Genomic DNA, 16255 nt, shown 5'->3' with positions numbered 1-16255 from the left:
AAAAGCCTTGTACCATTTGTGAAGCCCTGGTGTCTCCCATCCTGCCTCCATCAGCTGCTCCAAAACAACAGACCTCTTCAGAAGCCCAGTGTTACATCCACCAGCATCACATGCTCTACCCATCCACAAACTTTGAACAGTATTGAACACTTGTGTTTAGGAATAGGCTTCCAGAGGTACCACTGGGGTACCACTGACTCTAATGGTCAAGATATTTTGCATGTCATCAGCCACCTCGATGGAAGCTCCAAAATGTTGAGGTCTTCACCAAGAGTCCAAGCCTACATTAATCCTCTAGCAATTCTGATGAAGCTAATAAAGAACAGCAAGATGTTAAGGAAGCTCATACTGATTATAAAATCAAAGGGAATCCTATTTGACAACTAAATCCTGTTAAAGTAAGCAGGTGGATTACAAACAGCCCGGCTGATGATGGAAAAGACATGTATAAAATGTTCTGTAGGCCAAAAACAAGTGAACACAGAAAAACTCTTAACACAAGGTGAGTGTTAAGACTTGTTAATAGGTGAGTTACCATGGTGGCTGGGACTGTACATGGGCAAATGAATCAACTATCCCTTCTATGTCTTAGTTATTTAGTAATGGTAGGAATTTGCCTAATAGTTACATTCTGACATTCATACTGAAGACACTGACACCTGTATGTGAGTTGGTCATCCTACATTACAAACCAACACAAAAGGACACAAGCCACTGGAACTTGTTTTGGATGTTCCCTTGATGGGATGTGAGAGATGGGAGAAGCCCTGCAAGTATCTGTTCTTCCTCAGAAGCCACCAGAAGGTGGTCTGCTGAGGTAGGCATGGATGTCCCACCCAGAGCCACCAAATCTGATAGAGCTGGAGAAATTTTAGCATGAGAAATGAAAGAAAGGAGGGATGTCACAAAACGTCAGGTTGTTGTCTGAATATTTCAGGCTCTTTGCTTTGAGGTACTGCCCGTCCTAAGGAAGCAGGTTTCTTGAAGTTTGCTGGACCTGCATTGACATAACAAGCTGTGGTTCAGTGTGGTACCATGATCACTGAATTTCATTTCACTGGGAGGGAGATCATCCTTGCTCAGGTGCAGTGACTTTTAGGGCTGACTGCTCAGGTGCTCTGACTTGTGGCATGCTAGTACCACAAACAGCACACCATCTGCCACAAACTACGTGACATCCCTGAGTAAAAATCACATGCCACCTCTAAGTCATCAGAAAACAACGACAACAAAACCCACCCCAAACCCTGACATTCTTACAACATTTCTGCTTAAGGGTGTGCACCAGTAGATGAAAGGCAGGCTCAGGTTTTCAAGTGAAGGGGCACTTGAAGTGCTGTGGGAAAGGAAGACAGATGGGATGTCTCACTGTGAAAGCACTCTGTTATGACAATGCCCACCCATTTCACTGAGATAGGCAGCAATAGAAATGAGATGCTGGGGAGGGTGAGGTACAGTCAGCAAAAGGGAGTAAATGAACGCACTAGAAGTTTAATTGTTTTCTCATCCTCTGTGTGCAAAAAGCAATGTTATGGGGGAAATTTATTCTTGCAGATTATTTACTTTCCAAACCAACAGAGATTCAACAAAGATGGAAATATATCTATAATGTGTGTACTATCTATCTACATCCCAAATCAATATTAGAGATAGGCTACCAGTGTGAAAAGCCAGAGATCCAGGCCAGAGATGCATGCAGTATTACTGGGGCAGTGAGAAATCTATACCTTCAGTGTATTTATCTGCATTCAAAGCCAATACTAAAGCTAGTTTACTCATGTGAAAAATAAGTGCTACATAGTTCAGAGGGTGAGAACACATCGATATCTGCAGTGTGGAGATGTGTGCTAAATACCAAGGACTACCCTCATGCCATGCCTATCTACTGCATCGCAGTTGTACAAAGAAATCCTAGGCCCCTAAAACAGTTAAGTTGGGCAGTTGTTTTGAAATAGTATTTATGCTTTCCATTCATATTCTTACAAACTTCATTGGGTGCTGATGAAAGTCACTATCTTGGTGCTCTCTCCTGTCTTGGTGCTTCTTGCAGTGCATGGTGGCACATGTCTTCACTGCCTCAGGACAGTGCAGCTGGTGTGCCACTTACCTGCCTCCCCCATGACCAGCAGTGGCTTCCTCTCCACACTTTGCTGCTTGCCCTGCCCTCATTTCATGTTACTCTTAACTGCTGAACCTGACCTTTTCCGCAGGTGAACTCTGCTCCATCATATCCAATCCTCTCAGGTTTGTTTGTTTGATAGCAATACCTGTTTCTTTGGCCAGCAGCTGCAGCAGCAGGGCTGGCATATCATTGGCACAGGGGAAAAAGTTCTCTTTGCAAAAGGCTTGCCCAGTCCCAAGTTTCCCTGTTGCTGGCCCTCACACCCCTCATGCACACTGGCACTTTATTGTCCCCATGCACAAAAGCTGCCTCCTGTTTGCCTGCAAGCGCAAGGCTTCACAAGCTGCCGTGCCCTGCTGTTCTCCTTTATCCCTCCGCTGCCTCTGAACGCGTTTTTCTTCTTAGCTTATCAGCACCAGGTGGGGCTGAAAGAGCTGAGCCCTTACTGTTTTCTGTGGCTGCAGTCTCAACCCCTTCAGCACCTGTCTCCTTGTTAAATTAATTCAAAATCAATCAATAACCCAATCAGATAAGCCATGTCCCTCGCTTTGCACACACATTTATCTTGCTCTGGTTAATATCCCAACAATGAGTCACCCGCCGTTTAGCCTAATTTTGGGAACTCTTACAATGGACCAGTCTGTTCAGAAGCTCACCGTTTATTTTCAATGTCAACAAAAGCGATGTTTCTTTAGAAAAGGAAAATGTCCCACTCAATATATTCAGGTGCTGATGAATATTTATCCCCAAACACACATCAGAATGATTTTTCATAAGAGCAGTTGAGTGCTGCTTACAAGAGCAACTTGCAGTCTTGTGCAATATCAGTAAAGCACAGCAACTCTATAAGGAAAAGACATATTCCCTTATGCAGCCCTAGGAATGCTCTATGTAAATGTTGCTGGCTATTTGAGCTGGGTTTAATCCTGAACTTGAACCTGATAAAACAAACACTTGTTAAAGATTCAGGTAGAGCTCTCTCCTCTTTGTCTCTCAGAAAATTCTTTGCATATATCCAAATGAAGGTAATCAAAGAGCACTGTGCGCTTGGCCCCTCTAAACACTTTTTACAATACTTTTTTGTCCAGAAAAGATCGTCAGATCATTTGGCTGATTAAGTTGTTGCTGTGAAGCCAGGAAAAAATATTTCAGAATTCTTGGAGAGGAGACTGTTTTCATGGCTGTGGGAAGACACAATGATCTTCCTCAAGAGCTGCATGTAACTTGTAGCTAGCAGCTAATGTTTTCTGCCAAAGGCACTACAGGTAATGACAGAGTGCAGTTTGCAGGTTCTTATATTGCAACACTGGAAATGTGACCATGGAGAGAACATGCACCATTTGATGTAGGCAATGCCCTAACCAAGTAGGTTTTGTCTTATCTACTTGCTGTGAGTGTATGTTTCCAACACTAGAGCTGACTTTTAGTTTCATTCAGAATGCGCGAGGTAGCGCTGAGTCCTACGTTCCTGGAGAGCAATTCATTGCCAAGTTGCTTCCTCTGTGGCTTTGGGTGAGTCTGATTCTACAAGGTGCTCGGCATTGTGCAAGATCAAGGTCCCAGCCCACCGAAGCTCTTAAATGTATGATTAATTTTTAGTCCCTTTGACTAAACTGCTTAGCTGGACTCACTCCCTGGCACTTAATCTTCCTGTTTGAATTTCAACATTAGCAAAATGAGGATAATTCTTTCTTTAATATAGAAGGATATGGTGAGCATTAATTAGCTAATATATGTGGAGTGCTTTGGAGATATAAAGGCTATCTAGATGTTAATTTATGCAGATAGTGGAAGACGTAGAGGAAAATAATTGCTATCTCTCACCTGTGTGCAGTTTCAGAGCAGTGTTCATTCCCTCACCCACTGAAGAACAGAAACTCAGCACCGAGACGAGCCCACGCTTAGGAGACACTCAGAACACTCTTATCAGATTTAACACACATTTCCATTTAAGGGAATGCAATCAGCTTTGTATTTGCATTTCCCTTGCAAATGAGCTTCACTGACTCCTCACAGTGTGCTTTGCACTATCTGCTTCCCATTTTTCAATGCTGTGATAGCACACTGTCTCAGCACTGTAGCACACTTTCATCTACCGTGTATCCATATTTAATTATGAACCTGGCAAGGAGACTCCAGTGTTGGTGACTGGAAGATTCTCACAGGTTCCTGTTTTGAGACACTGAGCTGGGGCTGCTCAAGATTTTGTTTTGGCCAAGTGCTTATCTCGGATCTAGAGATAAATAAATAAAGCACATAAAAGGAACTGTTTTATCTCACTTCACTTGAAGTTGTTAACGCAAGGTTTGTGTTAGAACAAGCACTGTAAAATGGCTTTGGTGAAGACGTCCCTGCAATTAGCTTGGAAGGTCTGTAGCAGTGGTGTTATCTCTCTGAAACGGGATCTGTTGGAATTGGAAAGACACGACTGCCACCAGATTGCTTTCCCACATGACAGAAGAAACAAAACATCACATATCACAGAGCTGGGCGTCTCCCCTTTCCAGGCAGGGAAAAGCCAAACAGCCCAACAGTTTTGGGGGCTCCCGGGACATCTGCCCACCATTTCCAGCCCACTCTCTCTGGCTGAGCCATGGATTAAGGCCTACTGCTGAAAATGAAGAGCAAACACTAATATAGTGCTTTACAGGAAGCTCTCCCGGTTTGTGTGGGTCTAAGTATAGCAAGAAGAGACCTAAGCAGGGCTAAAGAGGAGAATAAGGGCAAAAAGGCTCTGGACAAATCCCACAGAGTTCAAAATGTTGACAGACTGTTTCCAATCCAAGTAAGCCTGAAAGGGCCTAGTGCTTTTCAGCTGGGAAATGGCTTGAAAACATTTTGGCTGGTTCTGCCCACTGACCTGAGCAGCGATGAGCACTGAGGAGGGACAAAACATAGAGGAGACCATGAGGTGCAGCTCTGCATGCCACAGCTTTGCTCTTTGGTGTGGATCTGCCCATATGCCTGAGAGCAGAAGTGGCAGCTCTACCCAGTGGCTAAGATGATGAGAAAATTCACCTTAAATAGAGCTGCTACTGCCTGGCAAACACTATAGGTATGTCTGAGCTATAGCGAATAAAATCTCAGTGACAACTGCACCTGTACACATTGATTTACATTCTCTTTTTCCCTAAAGAGAAAGCATCAAGCTTTATTGCTAGTGAGGCTGGCGTTGATAAAAAACAAACACTCTGGAGGAACATGAAGTTTTCATAATTTTTATCTTTGTTTACCAACTTACGTTAGATTCCAGGTTAATTTTTTCCATTCCTAAGGTGAACCACTGCTATCTAGAGGGATGAATTACATCGCTAATGCAGCAACTGCATGAACCTTCTGACTGATACGTTGTGACTTTATGGAAATTTGCTTCTTGCCAGCAACAGGGATATCACCAGTGAGGTAATTGGAGCCCAGTTCATGGAGATAACAGCCATATGTCAGGGATTACTGCTAACACCAGAATTTCACCTGTGGAAGGCTCTGCTGACTGTTTGCAAAATTAAGTTTACAGTCCCTGAGCATAGAACTATGTTCAAATATTTAATTGCAGCAGACAGAGCTTACAACATTAAAAGCATTATGTAAAAATCCATACAGTAACACCATAAGAACCTGCCAGTTAGTGTCTGCATTAGAGCAAACCAATTACGCTGTTACAATAAGCCAATCTTTTTTAGAATTTACTACTGGCTCATCAGAAGCAGAACATTTCAGAATTGATTTTTTTAAATGAAGAACCTTTCAAAAGCTCAGCTGTTGCTTTGTTTGTGTTGTGGTATCACCTATAGGCTCCGCTTGAGGTTGCTAGATATAGTACTAACAAAAAAAATTCAAATCGGGAACGACTGTATCAAAACAAAGATAAATCACAAATGAGAAGCAGTCTGCATCTCAGAGAGTTCACAGTCTCGGAGGGTGAGGCAGACACAGGAGAGAGAAAGAGAGGCAGCATGGTGAGGTGGGAATCCATGTAGCAACAGAGGAGCTGTGGCACAGAGAGATTTCATGACTTTGGCCAAGGTTATACAAGAAGCTTGAGCAGAGCTGGGAAATGAGGCCAGAGCTCCTGAGACCCTTAACCACAAAGAAATCCTTCTATTCCACACATCTTCGTGCTCTTCTTCTCTTTTGCAGGCAGAAAAATGTTTCAACTGAACAGCTTCAGTTCCCAAAATTTCTTCTATTGTTTCTCACTCTGGGATTTTAAACCTTGGCAGCTCGCATTTCATTTTTCATTCACCCTTACATAGTGTCTGTTTTTGACAGGTTTATTTTCAGATGCTGCCTTGATAATAACAATCACCAATGAACTTCTCAGAGCAGGGATGAGGCAGTGACAATTTGCATGACTCAGTTTCCCTGCCTGAGGGAAATATTGTTATTGCATATGTAGGAAGGAACTGGGTAGTCTCCCATGACGTAGCACACAAGAGCCCTTGGTAGACATAGTCATGCCTTTGCAGTCCTATGGCTGCTGGAATCCAGTGTGAATGCTCAATCATCAGGAGAAGCAATTGATACTTCGGGTGGTGGAAAAAGCACCTTCCAGTACAGGGGAACACCCCCAGCCCTGTTCAATTCTGTGGTCTCACTCAACCCTGTGAGCTGCAAGAAAGGCACAGATGAGCAGTTGGTGCCAGAGCACAGGCATCCTGTTCTTGTCACCCTGTTATTGTCACCTGGTTTTTGTCACCTCATTCTGTCCAAGAAACTGAATGGGGCCAGGTGAGTGAGGCTTGAATGGATCTGGTGCTCTCTTGGAGGGATCTGGCACGATCACCTGATGCATGACAGCGATATGGTTGCAAGATGTCATCCTATCCAAACCATCTTTCAGATGGCTTCTCAGCTTAGCTAAGCACTTTGAAGAGAGCAGTACAGTAACATAGTTACAGAGATTCTGCTATCAAAGCTGCTTTGCACCACTGAGACTTACCAGCTGGTAATGTAGAGAGTTCTAGCATGGTACTACATAGAGCAATCCTTGCCTTGTGGAAATGCATATGCATGCATGTATAATAGATACTGCTAAGGAGCAAAGCAAAGCCTTGCAAGTATACCATACAGGTAGCTAACACTGGTTCCCAAGCCATCCAGGTGGTGCGGTCATGTTGCAACATTCACTTTGGGGATAATTAAAGGCACCAGACATTCAGGTAACTTGCAAGTGACTGCAGAGTAAGACTTAGGCATTCATGTTACTCATCTATCCTAAATACTGAGGGTAGTGAAGGATCAGTTCAACTAGAAAAGCAATGTCTTCCCAAGTGAGAAAAAATAAAGAAAATGTATTTTGAATAGATAAAATGCAGGAGCAGAAACGTTATTTTTAGGTCAGTTAACAACTTAAAATCATGCCGAGGAGGGAAGCAGGAAAATGAGCTTACTCCTGACTGCCACATTAACAAACCCCTGCGATGAGTGTTGTGTGCAGGTTTGTTACTTGCTGTTGTTATTTGCTGTGTAGATACTGAGGAATGTCACAGCAAGGACACCAGCTGATCCAGGACAGAAAACCAGTGGAAACAAGGACCACAGAGTGAGAACAGTGCTTGCCTTGAGCAGCTTTTGGAATTCATCTCCTGCCAGTGGCATTCAGTGACATCTTGGCCACCAGTAAGTACTTCTGCACTGGAAAGTTACTTCATGGGAAGGCATTAAACAAACTCAGCCAGAAAGAAAAATACAATTTCTCTGGAGTGTAATGTTCCTTTGTCTCACCATAGTGTAGACGTGTTGTTACACAGTTGTCTGTGTTTAGTAAACACCGTGACTTAGATCTCACTTTGTCAGTAACACCCTTGCCAGAAAGGTGAACTCAGGGGAACCTCAAGCCATCAGAAGTCCTTGCACAAAACAACCATCAGCAAGCACAGGAAGGGACCACAAACATGACTTGGACAAGGTGGTTTATGCCCTGTCAGCACATGTTCGCAGCTTTGCAGTCAAACTGTAATTCTAGCAAAATCTTACACTCGATGGCAGCCCCAGGAGACAGTGGCATACAGTGCTATCAGCACTACTGACATTTTGACTGAAAGGTAAGAAGTTGACTTGCTAGGTCATGGCTGTAGAATGACGTCACGAGACAGGCGAACTGAATGCACAGGGTATGCGTGTGTGCTTGGACTGAATCAACAGCCCTAGCCCAGCAGTTTCAGGGTGCTGCCTAACTTTCAGAACTGCTCTTCTTCTATGAGCTATATGCAACTTCTCAAACATCTGTTCAGCATAGAAGGGATTATTTTGAGACCAAATTTCAAGCTTCAAAACCCAGGATGTGTCTACACAAACAGGTGTGGATGAGTGCCTTCACTTTGCATATTCTGAAATGCAGGTGGAAGAGAAGCACACCTGCCTGCACCCAGCTGGGCGACATGTTCTTAGATGATGTTCAAACCATTGCCTTTTGCCTTTCCCCTCCAAAGAAGACTAAGAGAACCACACAGTGAATCTTAGGGAAGTGGTTTGTTCACTTTACTTACTCTTCTACCCTTTTTAACCTCAAAAATAGAAAAGCCTTTTTTTTTCCTAAAGCCTTCCCAAACTCAAAATTCATTTTCAGATCAGTTTTCATGCCTTGAAGGGAACATAGCTGCAGCTGTTATGTGTGCAAAAATAGGAAGTTATCTGGTCATTTTTTTTGGCAGCCTTAACTTTTTTGTTGTGAATCGGAGTAAATACCGAGACAGCTGGTGCACCACAGGAATCTGTGGCTGACAAAACTTCAGTGTAAGAAGCCTTATTAAGTGGTACACGTGGCAGTCCTGATCTAGAGGGTGGTTGGAGCATAGCAGCAGGCTCAGCTGGAGCATCAGCCTCCGATCAATGGTAATAGAGCAGCCCTTTCTTCACTTGTTATTGTACTGTATCACATGAGTAATATAGCGGGGGCACCATGAAAGGGCTGTTTGGTTTCTTTTGTCAGATAAATTTTCAGGGAAATTATGGTCATTTTCAATTAGATAGATATGAGTGCTGTATCATACACTAACTAGTCTTATCCTATCCTTCAAGCCAATAAATTTCATGTTAATGCTTAAAAGGCGAGACAGCTTCTATTAACAAACTTGAGTGCCAGGAAAAGATGGTTAAAGGCAGAAAAACATTGTGATTGAGAGCAGTGCAATAGATGGTGCTTTCTAACAGCTTGCAGTTTTACAACTGCCCGCGCTGTGAGGTCTTTAGTTCAGACTGCCCACACACATGAAAGACTACAAAGCATGATCTGGCTCAGACAAACAGGTATGATGAGAAAAGGTGAAAATCCCAAGGGCAACATGTGATTTTGCTGCAGGGTTGCTTTTACTTTGCTCTCTGAAAGAAAGACAGAGTAGTGAAAAGCAGTTCTGCTATTTGTGATCTCCTGCAGGACAAACAACCCAATGCACAACAGGCTGGTTTCTCCTGCTTTGCTTAACCCTGTGCAGGTGGCAGCCTCTTAACCATGAAAAGCTCAGCTTAGAAGTAACTGCTTGGCTGGAACAAGAGAAGCAGGATGGAATTCAGGGAGAATAATTTCTTACCTTAGAGTCAGCCTGCTTTTTGCTCTGAGTACCTCAGAGTAGACCAGGTTATGCCACCTTCTCTGTGAGCCATTACTACTACAAATCAAATGGATTCTCCTTGAACTGAAATATTGCTCAGTCTAGACAAAATCCAAACCATTTACACTGCCTCTTTCTGAGCTGGATAGTTTGGTACATTCCCAAAGTGAAAAAAAAAAAAAAAAAAAAAAAAAAGAAGACCATATAAAATCAGTCAGATTTCATTACAAACAGCATTTTTAATTTAGGGAAATTAGACTATATTTGAAAACTTTCCATATTAATGTAACATCTTCATGCCAAATTCATAAATGTGTAAGAGCAGTGACTTAGAAATAAATTATTCTATTCAGCAAGAGTGTAGCCTACTGTGCTTCCAATTAGTAAAGGCAGAAAAAATGCAGGAACCTTGTGAGAAGTGAGAACCTAACAAAACTACGACCAGAGAAATGCTTGCGTAGAGCTGAAGCAAAGTCTGCAGCCATGAACTGAGCAGACAACAGTTCTGAGGCTGCCACATGGCACCAGCTGCACCCTTACCCTGCTAATGCAGCCACAGCAGTGCCTTTAAGGGATTAAACCAGCAAATTAATCTACATGCTTCCAAGCTCAGATGGCATTTTAGAGTACCTCTACAAGGTTGCTTTCAACCCAAACTTATAGATATTGGATGACATAGCCTGTCACATTAAATGTGTCTCAGGATGTTCTGTCCACAGTATGACCCAAAGCATTTTCTTCAGAGAGGCTGATATGTTTCAACTCGACACCGTGGCGCAAAGTGCCATGCTTGATTGAATAACTTGTCTCCACTATTAAAATGCAAAAAAGAACTTAGACAAGCGTTTAGAAGCTTTGCCATTAAATAGTTTTCTTGTCAATTGATCTACCTTGCGCGGGGAAGACAACTACTAGATCCATCAATTGCTGGTGAAAAACTGGGAGCAGGTCTTAATCAGTTAAGAAGGGAAGCGCTGCCTGACAGCTCCCTTCGGGATCAGGCTCATTTGGGGCCTGACTACTCAGCAGGATTAGCAACTTCAAGCACCAGAAAGTTGACCTTAAACAAAGGTGAGCTCACATCTGCAAAATGTCAGTGGAACAGCACCGTGAGACAGAGCTGCATGAACCTCTCCTCTCCCCCGCTGAGAGCTGCAAGAACATTTTTCTTTTTGTTCTTTTCTTTCTTTTTTTTTTTTTTTTCCCCATCTCAAGAGTCTCACAAAACTTTTAAGCAGCTTAATTGTTTCCTAAACCTGTCTTTTCTCTTTTGGCTGATGTTTTATAGTCACGCATTTCATGTGCCTCGTGCTGTCCTGCTTGAGTTTTGTGGTTGCTGCGCTTGGGCAGAGCAGAGATTGTATTATTTCTGGGCTGCAATGGCATGCCTTTACCTCACCACGGTGAAAGGACTGCTCAGAAATGCCCATACAAAACCTCACATCTTGGGAAATCTTTCACCCATTTTATGTATAAGGTTCTTTAAAACTTCCACTCACTCCTCACAGCTCTCTACCAAAAATCTGGCTTCTTCATGCAATTAGGTTTGTGCATGTGGGTACAGAAAGTACCTGGAAACAGCCAAAACTGAGCACACTCCTGTCCCACGTGAACTACTCATGGCAAAAATGCTGCCATCCCTGTAACTGTGCACAGCCATACGAATCTGCTCCACTTTTATTCCATGAAAATAGAGCAACACTCCCCCCCCCCCTCCCTGAGCTCTGCCCCAAGTGCTTTCAACATACCATGAAATTAATTACTATGCTTAAAGGCAATGTGGCAGTCAGTCAGATGCTGTCCTTCAGGTAAAAACAGACTCAAGCAGTAGGTCCGGGTGAACCTCGTGAGGTTCAATAAATTCACGTGCAGGGTCTTGCACCTGGGCCACGGTAGTTCAAGCTGGGGGATGTGAAGATGGAGCACAGCCCTTCCAAAAAGGACTTGGGAGTACCGGGGGTTGGACTCGATGATCTCTGGAGGTCCCTTCCAACCCCTACAATTCTGTGATTCTGTGATTCTGTAAGCTGGATGTGAGCCAGCAATGTGCTCTTGCAGTCCAAAAAGCCAACTGTATCCTGGGCTGCATCAAAAGAAGCATGGCCAGCAGGGCGAGAGAGGTGATCCTGCACCTCTATTCTGTGCTGGTGAGGCCTCACCTGGAGTACTGCATCCAAATGTGGAATCCTCAGTACAGGAGAGATGTGAACCTGTTGGAGTGCATTCAGAGGAGGGCCACAAAAATGATCCATGGGATGGAGCATCTTTCTTTTGAGGACGGGCTGAGAGAGCTGGGGCTGTACAGCCTGGAGAAGAGAAAGTTCCAGGGAGACCTGAGAACAGCCTCTCATTATCTAAAGAGGGACTAGCAAAATGATAGAACACTGGAACAGGCTGCCCAGAGAGGTTGTAGAGTCTCCTTTTATGGATATATTCAAGACCTGTCTGGATGCTTAGCTTTGTGACCTGCTGGATGGAACCTGCTTTAGAAGGGGGCTGGACTCAAAGATCTCAAGAGATCCCTTCCAACCTCTGCAATTCTGTGATTCTGTGATTTTGACTGGATATAAAGAAGAAATTTTTTACCGTAAGGGTGGTGAGGCACTGGCACAGGTTACCTTGAGAGGTGGTGGATGCCCCATCCCTGGACACACTCAAGATCAGACTGGACAAAGCTCTGAGCAACCTGATCCAGCTGTAGGTGTCCCTGTTCATTGCAGGAGAGTTCAGACAGATGGCACTTAAAGATACCTTCCAACTCAAAGGATTCTATGGTTCTATGAAAGTCCATGCTATGTGGGAACATAACAAAATGTAAAAAATGAACATGTTGCCACTTTTGAAAGGTACAAAGTTATGTGAAGATTCTGGTGAAGACTCAGAGATGCAAAGGATTGATAAATCTCTGCATATGTACCAATATATATATAAATATTTGTCACCCTCACAATCGGTATGAGTTTCATTTAAGTGGAACTGAATCATCCAAGTATTCATTTCAATTACAGCTGGGTGGATTCAGGCCATAAAATTTACATGTCCAGTTTTATTTTTCTAATGTTCTGCTGGGATCCATTCTGCAAAATAATAAAAGTTGCAGGAAACAGTATTCACTGTGGGTGTGCTCCAATAATCTGAAAATCTGATGCCTGTAAATATAAGCAGAGAGATGGGAAAACAAGTTGTCGCTCTACCAAATTGAAATTCAGTTGTACCCCAGTTAATGAAAGTGTCATCCCTGGTACCAAGGGCTGTGCCTGACTGCCAGCAATACTACGGAGTTCAGAGAGAAGCTGAGTGTAGCTGAGAAATCAAGTTGCTACTCTGTGGAGGGAGTCTCTGTTGGCTGTCCCACTGCCTTTTTATGAACTAATGAGGAAGGTGTGACCTTGGGGATGCAGGGGCTGCGGGCAGTGGGCAGCCCTCAGCCCAGTCCCAAGGCAGCAGTCTCTGGGCATTTGCAACAGAGGACCCTGGAGGAGGCTCAGACGCAAAACAGAAATGTTTCTGCTCCCCATTCAGTGTGAAATAATTGCCTGAATGCATGCAAGGGAATCCTCTCCTCGGAGCAGCTTCGGGGATATGACAGAAGGCCTGCTCCACTTCTGCCAAAGATAAAGCAATTTATCCTCCTTTCTGCTATTTCTTGCAGGAGAAAGCCCTGATTTTTTTCCAAGACATGACAGCGGTGCATATTAGGATGCGATGAGGAAAGAAATTGGCTGAGGGCTTTTTTTTGGGCCACCGCAGGGCTTTTTCTAGCAGAGGAGCCGTGTCAGCAATTTCAGTGACTTTATCCCCGCTCTGCCTAGGCTGATGCTGCTCGCACAGCACACCCGGCTCTGCTGGCAGGAACCTGCCCTCGTGTTTGGGATGAGCTGCAGGCACATTGCATAAGCTGCCTGCCCCATTTTCTTGGCACTTTGGTGTCAGACTCACTGCTCTCTTCCCCTTGCGAAAGTTCTGTGGCATTTTAACACCATGTATATATACCTGCACTGGTGCTTAGGCATGAGCAAACATATGGAAATATGGATTTGTAGATGTGTATACACACATATTGGACAGATTTTAGATATCAGACAGTGTATGATCATGTAGCAATGTCTATGTATCTATATGATAGATTATCTACGTACTGGAATTTTTATTATGACAAGCTTCACTGAAAATACTTCCTCCTTTCTCCCATTTTAATTTTTATGTATTGTTCCTTCCCTTCCTTTCCCATTTCCCTTTTTTTAAATGTATCATCTAAATAAATAGAGACTGCAATTGCCTTGGAACCAATTATTCAGTGATATATGCCAAAGGATGATATAAATCTTTTGAATGTTTGTATGTAATGGGGAAGCACCTGAACATGTACATTGTGTCTCTCACCAGCAGTGTTCATCTCACGTCTCTGCAGTTTAATACAAGGACATCACTGCGCTTACATGATATCTTATGAAGGCACAATACGTAAACGTATATGCAGTTGAAAACATTGACAAAAATAACATAAATATTTCTTATCGTACTTAAATACCTCAACTCAAGCATGTTTTTTGCATGGGTATGCGTGTTTTATTCCTGTATGTATCAACGAGCCTTCCTGTAAGTGCATGTGTGTGGGAGTAAGGGATGTGATTATGTATTTGCATACCATTCCACATGAATGTAGACTGAAACTGAAAACACGGAGGGAATTATACAATCTATTTTTAAAGCCCGCATTACTGCAAATGTTGCTTCATCGAGCTTTTATCATAGCTGATTAATTATGTAGAATGAACGATGATGAGTTCTCTTCTTATCTTTTGTCTCTGCACCGCAGAAAAAACTTGAGCCAGGTTGCTCTGGGACACTTGCAGGCAGGTGCTCAGGCAGACAGTGCAGTAAGTACCGCAGAGTTATTTTTTATCCTCTGGACATCCTGCAGATACCAGTAACTCTCCTCATGCATGAGATTATTGATCTCTGTGGCAGTAAGAAAAGATGAAAAGGTCAATTTTAAAAATGAGAACAGTAGGGACCACTTGTTATGACAACAGCTAATGTCGGAAATTTGTGCCCTCGCCCTTAGAGAAGGTCTTAGTTATATTAACAATATTGATTTACTGTGAGAAGATGATGTTTTCCTATCTTTTCATCTTCATACTGCCTCTATCCAGGGCTCCCAGCACAAAGCTGCTATTAGTTTTCATAGCTACCAAACCCCTAATTTTCTTCTTTTCCAACATGTGAGCCACTTGCGTCAGGCCACCTGCAGCACGGATACCTCGGCAGGCACAGAAAGCATCAGCAATACTGATAGAGTAGGGTGCAATCAGATAAGAAGAGCGGCTAGCGGGGTATGTGGCTGTTTTTAACAGGAGAAGTAAAGAATAGGTATGGTGGTCATGTGGTAGAAAGGCAAGAGCCTGACTGGAGGAAAAGGAGTCTGAGAAATCCCACAGCTTACAACCTTAGAGCTTGGGAATACTGGGTCCAGAGGGCACCCCACCCCAGAGGGACATCTTTGGCATGACACCTATACTGCAAATATAAGGCATTGCTTAGCTGTGGGCACAGCTGCATCATGATTATTCAGACAATAAACAGCACCAGTGCTGCCAGCCATTTTAACTTCAACGTGACCTTCATAATAGTTCTTAAAAAGCTCATTATTACAGTTGTCCTGACACACAAAAATTCCTTCCTCCCTCCCTCCCTCCCTCCCTCCCTCCTTCCGTCCGTCCCTCTTCAATCCCTCTCTCCCTCTCTTCCTCCTTCCATCCCTTCCTTCCTTCCTGTCTCCTCCTTTTTCTCTTTCCTTCTTTCCTCCCTCTTCTTATCTCTCTTTCTCACCCCAGTGCTGTGAAAAGCATAAAAGGATGGTCTGCATTCTCAGAGGACCCAATTACAAATAAAAGCTAACTTCCATGCTTCCTTGACCTCCAGTGCACCCTTTTTAAACAGTATCACATGGTTGTATACAGAAAAGCTGATCTAGAGTTCCTAGTGTTTTTGGGTTTGATGCAGCTGAAATTCTTTCAAAGATGTCAGCCTTGTGTTATTTCTGTCCAATGGAAGGGAACTAGGTATGTGAGAGTACTAGGGCAGTTTGATGCTTTTACTCACAGTGAGTCAAATTCAAATAGCCAAAACAAAAAATATCTTTACAGGAGACGGCCACTGATAGCCAGAGGTTTTAGATTAGATGTTTAGTACAGGAAGAAAGAGGTGTGGAAACAAATTGGAAAGCTATTAATAAAACTAGTGACCACTGTGCAATGGAGCACTTGAATGATCAAACGAATATGAGTTTATAAGAAAGTTGGAGAACTCTAAAAGAAACCTCATTTGCAGCATATCTATCTGCAGTCCTTCTGATAGAGAAAACAAAATGGAGACAGAAACTGCCTGTGTGCTTTAGAAAGACTGCCTGTCAGACTCGATTAAAGTCCACAGGAAAATACAAAAACAGCAAGAAAACAGAATGACTTAAGGATAGCCAAAGGGGCACCAGATAAAATGAATACTGTACCAAAGAGGAAACAGACCTCTTTCTAAAAAGGGATGGGAAATAAATTGTTACAAAATAAGAATAATATCAAAC

At 43.2% G+C, this 16255-nt stretch overlaps 1 long non-coding RNA gene across 1 annotated transcript in view; it reads left to right on the top strand.

The window, feature by feature from the left end:
- The window catches only part of LOC122177778, a 50539-nt gene that overhangs the window by 15350 nt on the left and 18934 nt on the right, over positions 1 to 16255 (top strand). Inside the window, exon 2 of the long non-coding RNA XR_006178147.1 lies at positions 7593 to 7741. This is a non-coding gene — a long non-coding RNA (uncharacterized LOC122177778). The remainder of the gene's footprint in view (positions 1 to 7592; positions 7742 to 16255) is intronic.

This window comes from Lagopus leucura, unplaced genomic scaffold, assembly GCF_019238085.1.
Source record: "Lagopus leucura isolate 7727_CA_CO unplaced genomic scaffold, USGS_WTPT01 Super-Scaffold_100001, whole genome shotgun sequence".
Taxonomy (NCBI): Eukaryota; Metazoa; Chordata; class Aves; order Galliformes; family Phasianidae; genus Lagopus; species Lagopus leucura.
Note: the sequence above shows the minus strand (reverse complement) of the source record. Positions and strands in the feature narration are given on the sequence as shown.